Here is a 6,904-nt window from a genome sequence, read left to right as displayed (position 1 = left end):
GTCTCCCGGAGCTCAGGTGCGCCAGACGTGTCTTTGCTCCCGGTGTCGCAGAGCTGAGATGCGTTGGCCTCTTCGTTACGTGTGGGGCATTGGGGTTGGGGCACGCTGGGCCCATCACAGCTTCCAGTGCCCGGGGGCTGGGATGCTTTATCATCCATCTCGGAGTTCTGCCGCCTCTTTTGAAGGGGCTGTCGTTCCAGCATTTCCCCGTCCAGTGAAGAGGAGTTGTTGCAGTCTGATTCAGAAGAGAGCCTCCTCTTGCCACTGGTTTGGGTGGTGGCTTTGGGATGTTTTTTCTTTGTGGTTTTCCTCTGGACCACTTGCCACTGACCTGTTTGTCCATCTGCTGCCTCCTCCTCCATTGATTCTGTCTGTGGAGGAGGGGTTTCCGGGCGCTGGATAGGTGCTGGGTCGTTGGTTTCAGCTGCCTCCCCTTCCTTCTCAGGCTGAAGTTCCTCACTGCGGAGAAGGTTGCTGGTCTCCTTTCGGACAGCGGACGCCTTCGTCGAACCTTCGCCCGGCCATTCCTTGGACCTTGCCGCCTGAGCATAGCTGAGACAACGTTTGGGGCAGGTCTTGTAGAGATGGCCTGCCGCACCGCACAAGTTGCAACACTTCGTCTGCTTACAGTCCTTGGTCTGATGGCCTTCCTCCTTGCAGTTCTTGCAAACAACCGTGCTGCAGTTGGCTGCCATGTGACCAGATTTGCCACAGGTGCGGCAAACTCTGGGCTGCCCAGCGTAGACCAAGAAGCCTCGACTTCCCCCGATAGCAAAGCTGGAGGGAGGGTGGATGATGGCTCCACTGGGATCTACCTTCAAGGTCACCTTGACCTGCCGCTTGCTGGTCCAGATCCCAAAGGGGTCCTTGGCATCAGTGCTGCTGCCGGCCACCTCGACGTATCTGGCGAGAAAGGTGAGTACATCCACCACCGGAACATGGGGGTTGTAGAGGTGAATCGTCACCACCCGGTCCCGTTGTGACGGAAGCGTGAAGAGCGGCTCCGCTGTGAGGATCGACAGTGGAGCCCGGTCCCCTTTCTCCTTGAACGCCTTCAGGAACTTGATGCATCCCGCCACGTTCCGGAACGTCACTTCGAAGTATCCACTGCTGGGGAAATCCTGCAGGCAGAAGACGTCCGTCGCTTGAAATCCACAGCAATCGAAGAGAATTTTCTTGATGAAGAAGGTGCGATCGACCGGTGCATCTCCTTCCTTGTCCATCACGAACACCCGAACTGTGTTGCGCACTCCCTGGCCCGAAGCTCGAAAATTGGTTATAGCCATTTTACTCAAAGCTTCCCCATAATCACGCTTCGGTTAAACCTCATTAGCTACGATATTGCCACTGCGCAAAACTCAAATCCCCTACTATTACTGCTCTATTGTTCTTGCACTTCTCAGAGATTTGCCTACATATCTGCTGTTCTATCTCCCACTGACTGTTTGGGGGTCCATAGTACACTCAGTGTACTATGATTGCCACTTTTTTTGTCCCTTAGCTCGATCCATATAGTCTCATCTGATAAACCTTACAACATATCATCCCTCCTCACAGCTGTAATAGTTTCTTTGGCCAAAATTGCCACTCCCCCTCCTTTCTTATCCCCCTCCCTATCGCGTCTGAAAACCCTGTAAACAGGAACATTGAGCTGCTATTCCTGTCCCTCCTTAAGCCATGTTTCTGTAATAGCTATGATATCATACTGCCATGTGTCTCTCCGTGCCTTCAGCTCATCTGCTTTATTTGCTCTACTCCTTGCATTAAAATAGATACCCTTGAGCACTGCCAAACTTTTTTTTTTAATTTTCTAACCTTTGTTTCCTCTGTCTTCCAGACATTAATTTTCTGCCTTCCATTTTCATTTCAGCTTTTGTCCCATCTGAGTCTACCCTCAGGTCCCCATCCCCCTGCCAAACTCGTTTAAACCCTCTCCAACAGCACTGACAAAATGTCCCGCAAGGAACTCAGTCCCAGCTCTGTTCAGGTGCAACCCATCCGATCTGTCCCAAGAATCTGAAGCCCTCCCTCCTGCACCATCTTTCCAGCCACACATTCATCTGTGTTACCCTTCTATTCCTGTACTCATTTGCACGTGGCACTGGGAATAATCTGGAGATTACTACTTTTGATGGCAAGTTTGCTGATTTCTTACCGAGCTGCCTAAGTTCTGACTGCAGGACAACATCCTTCTTTCTAACTATGTCGATGGGTCCAATGTGGACCACAACTGCTGGCTGTTCATCCTCCCCCTTCAGGATGCTCTGTAGATGCTCAATGACATCCTTGACCCTGGCACCAGGAAGGCAACACTCCATTCCTGGATTCACATCTGCGGCCACAGGAATGCCTCATTTTTCCTTGACTATTGAGTCGCCTATCACTATGGCTTTTCCAGTCTTCCCTGTACTCCCCTTTACAGCTGAGCCACCCATGGTGCCATGGACTTGGTTCTGACTGCTCTCCCCAGGGAAGCATCATTGTCCTCCATATTCAGAACTGAATACCAGTTGGAGAGTGAGATGCACTCAGTGTCCTGCAGTACCTGCCTGATTCTTTTTGACTGCTTGGTGGTCACCCATTCCCTCTCTCCCTGCTTACTGTTAAGCTGTGGGGTGGCTACATCTATGAACATGCTATCCATGCAGCTCTCATCCTTTCAAGTGAACCGCAGTGTCGCCAGCTGCTGCATAAGTTCCATAACCCAGAGCTCAAGCTGCCGCAATTGACCACACTTCCTGCACAAATGGTTCTCCAGGATACGGGAAGGATCCTGGAGCTCCCACATAGCACAGGAGGTGCACTCTCGAAGCTGAAGCACCCCTACCATTCATTTATTTATTAGTTGGCCCTTTGCTACTGCTTAAAAAAAACCTTACCAATACTACAACACCTTAGAATTATTAATAAAACCTTACCAGTACTGATAAATCCGACTAAAAATCAATACAGTTCACCAGTTAAAATAAACCTTACTCAAAAAATAATACTCAGCTACTCACTTGTTCATTATTATGAATATTGAATTTATACTGTTTTTTTTTTAGTCTGCCAGAGTTGAGACGCTATAACCCAACTATTTATGCACCCACCCGAACGGTGGTGTATTAACTATTTATTGATAATCCCTAACAGCAGTTACTCACAACCAATCACCTTGCAGCTTTCCTGTTATGTCACAGTTCACTTTGTTTTCAAACTCCGGTGGCCTGGGCTCCTGTCTGCTCCACTCACGCTGCTTCCTGCTGTCTGAGTGATCTCTCTGTCTCTCTCTCTCTATTTTATAGCTGTACATTGTGAGTTGTGGATTGGTATTCAATATTTAGCTCTGTGAAAACGATTGTGAATGAAAAGTTAACTTTCAATCTTATGCATGGGCTGCTATGCAAGCTCCAAGTCCTGCACTTTGTAGTAATGGAATTGATACTTTATCTTTCAGTCTTAATCTTTGTGGGACTTTTTGACTGCTATGTAATGTGTAGCTCGGTCTAACATCTGACGTACATTATTGAGATTCGTAGGATCATAGGAAATAGGGGCAGGAGGCCAATCTGCCCATCGCACCTGCTCCGCCATTCAAACAGATCGTGGCTGATCAACTACCTCTACACTATTTTTCCCCACTATCTCCGTATCCCTTGACATAACTAGCCACATAACTAGGGAGGTAGAGAGGGCGTTAAACGGAATAGTAGGGGCAAGGGATCAACTTTGGGAAGACAATGGTAAATCAAAGAGTAGAGACAAGGCAAGAGAGAATGGTATGAATATTGGAAATGATAAACAGACTGTGACAGGAAGGACAGAGCATACAAATCTAAGAGTAAATCAACAGATAAGGTTACAGGTCACAAAAACAATAAAAGGACACAACTAAAGGCTCCGCATCCGAATGCATGTACCATTCGAAACAAAACAAAACAGATGAACTGAGAGCGCAAATAGAAATAAATCAGTATGATCTGTTAGCCATTACAGAGACATGGCAGCAGGACAACATAGATTAGGACCTGAATATTAAAGGGTACATGGCATTTAGGAAGGATAGGAAGCTAGGAAAAGATGGAGGGGTAGCTCTGTTAATTAATGATGCTATTAGCGCAATAGAGAGGGATGACCTAAGTTGAGGATACCAGGATGTAGAAGTAACGCAGTTTGGGTAGAAATGAGAAATCATAAAAGGCAAGAAATCACTTTTGGAAGTGGGGTACAGGCCACCTACCATTAACCACACTGTAGGACAGGGTATAAAGGAAAAAAATAATGGCAGCTTGTCAGAAAGGTACAGTAATAATTATGGGGGATTTTAACCTACAGACAGACTGGAAAAATCGGATGGGCAGAGGTAGCTTCGATGAGGAGTACACAGAATGTTTTTGGGATAATTTCTTGGAACAATACATTCTGGAGCCAACCAGAGAGCAGGCTATACTAGACCTGGCATTGTGCAATGTGATAGGATTAATTAATGACCTCATAGTTAAGGCACCCCCAGGTAGCAGCGATCATAATATGAATGAATTTTACATTCAGTTTGAGGGAGGGAAGAGTGGGTCCAAGACCAGTATTTTAAACTTAAATAGGGCAATTATGAGAGCATGAAAGCAGAGCTAGCTAAAGTGAACTGGCATATCAGGTTAAGGGATAAGTCAATTGAGATGCAGTGACAGACGTTAAAGGGGATATTTCAGAATGCACAGAAAAGATACATTTCAACGAGAAAGAAAAATTCTCAAGGTGGGACCCACCAACCATATTTAACTAAAACAGTTAAATATAGTATCAAACTTAAAGAAAAAGCTTACAATTACACAAAGATGGGAGACAGGTCAGAAGATTGCCGTTTTTTATATACTGTTCAAAGAATGACTAAAAGGTTGATAAGGAAGGTTAAATTAGAGGACAAGAGAAAGCTAGCTCGAAATATAAAGACAGATAGTAAGAGTTTCTATAGATATTTTAAAAAGAGTTAATAAAGTGAATGTTGGTCCTATAAAAAGTGAGTCTGGGGAATTAATCATGGATAAGGAGATGGCAGATGAATTGAACAGATATTTTGCATCGATCTTCACTATTGAAGATACAAATAACATCCCAGTATTAGCCGTAAGTCAGAAATGGAAGGGAGAGAGGAAATCAAGAAAATTACAATCACCAGGCAAGTGATATTGAACAAATTGTAGGAGCTGTGGGCTGACAAGTCCCCGGGTCCTGATGGACTTCATCCAAGGGTCTTAAAAGAAATGGCTACTGAGATAGTTGATGCGTTAGTTTTAATTTTCCAAAATACCCTCGATTCGGGGAAAGTTCTGTTAGATTGGAAAATAGTGAATATAACTCCCTTATTCAAAAAGGGAAGGAGACAGAAAGCAGGAAACTGCAGGCCAGTTAGCTCAACATCTCTCTTAGGGAAAATGTTAGAAGCTATTAAAGACATTTAAAGGGCATTTAGAAAAATTGAAGGTAATCAGGCAGAGTCAATATGGTTTTGTGAAAGGGAAATCATGTTTTACCAATTTATTGGAGTTCTTTGTGGGAGTTACATGTGCCGTGGATAAAGGGGAAGCAATGGATGTATTGCACTTAGATTCCAGAAGGCATTTGATAAGGTGCCACATCAAAGGTTATTACAGAAAATAAAAGCTCATGGTGCAGGGGGTAACATATTGGCATGGACAGAAGATTGGCTAGCTAACAGGAAACAGAGTAGGCATAAAAATGGGTCATTTTCTGGTTGGCAAGGTGTAACGAGTGGTGTGCCACAGGGATCTGTGATGGGGCCTCAACATTTTACAATTAATAGAAATGACTTTGATGAAGGGACTGAAGGAATGGTTGCTAAATTTGCTGAAGACAAAGATAGGTCGGAAAGTAACTCGTGAGGAGGACATAAGGAGGATACAAAGGGGTATAGATAAGTTAAGTGAGTGGGCAAAGACCTGGCAAATGGAGTATAATGTGAGAAAGTGTGAAATTGTCCACTTTGGAAGAATAAAAAAGAAACAGATTATCTAAATGGTGAGAGATTGCAGAGCTCTGAGATGCCGAGGGAACTGGGTGTCCTAATGCATGAATCACAAAAGGTTAATATGCAGGTACAGCACGTCATTAGGAAAGCTAATAGAATGTTATAGTTTAACGCAAGGGGAATTGAAAACAGAAGTAGGGAGGTTATGCTGCAGCTATACAGGGCATTGGTGAGACCATGTCTGGAGTACTGAGTACAGTACTGGTCTACTTATTTAAGGAAGAATGTAAATGAGTTGGAGGCAGTACAGAGAAGGTTTACTAGACTAATACCTGGAATGGGGGGCGTGGGGGGGGGGTGGTTTATGAAGAAAGACTGGACAGGCTAGGCTTGTATCAGCTGGAATTTAGAAGAGTAAGAAACGACTTGATTGAAACATATCAGATCCTGAGAGGTCTTGACAGGGTGGATGTGGAAAGGATGTTTCCCCTTGTGAATCTAGAACCAGGGGTCACAGTTTATAATTAAGGGGTCGTCCATTTAAGACAGAGATAAGGAGAAATTTTTTCCCTGAGGGTCGTGAGTCTTTGGAATTCTCTTGCTCAAAAAGTGGTGAAAGCAGAGTCTTTGCATATTTTTTAAGGCAGAGGTAGATCGATTCTTGATAAGCGAGGGGATGAAAGGTTATCGGGGGTAGGTGGAAATGTGGAGTAATCAGTTCAGCCATGAACTTATTGAATGGCGGAGCAGGCTCGAAGGACCGAGTGGCCCACTCCTGCTCCTAATTCGGATGTTCGTACGTATGATAACATTAGTATTCAGAAATCTATCGATTTCTGTCTTGAGTATATTCAATGATTGAGCCTCCACAGCCCTCTGGGATAGAGAATTCCACAGATTTCCCACTCTCTGAGCAAAGAAATTCCTGCTCATCTC

At 44.8% G+C, this 6,904-nt stretch overlaps 1 pseudogene; it reads right to left on the bottom strand.

Moving 5' to 3' along the window:
* Positions 1-1,302: 1,302 nt before the first annotated feature.
* On the bottom strand, positions 1,303-1,359 carry LOC137365918 (U4 spliceosomal RNA; annotated as a pseudogene).
* Positions 1,360-6,904: the final 5,545 nt, after the last annotated feature.

The sequence above is a fragment of the Heterodontus francisci genome, unplaced genomic scaffold (genome assembly GCF_036365525.1).
Source record: "Heterodontus francisci isolate sHetFra1 unplaced genomic scaffold, sHetFra1.hap1 HAP1_SCAFFOLD_58, whole genome shotgun sequence".
NCBI classification, from domain to species: Eukaryota; Metazoa; Chordata; class Chondrichthyes; order Heterodontiformes; family Heterodontidae; genus Heterodontus; species Heterodontus francisci.
Note: the sequence above shows the minus strand (reverse complement) of the source record. Positions and strands in the feature narration are given on the sequence as shown.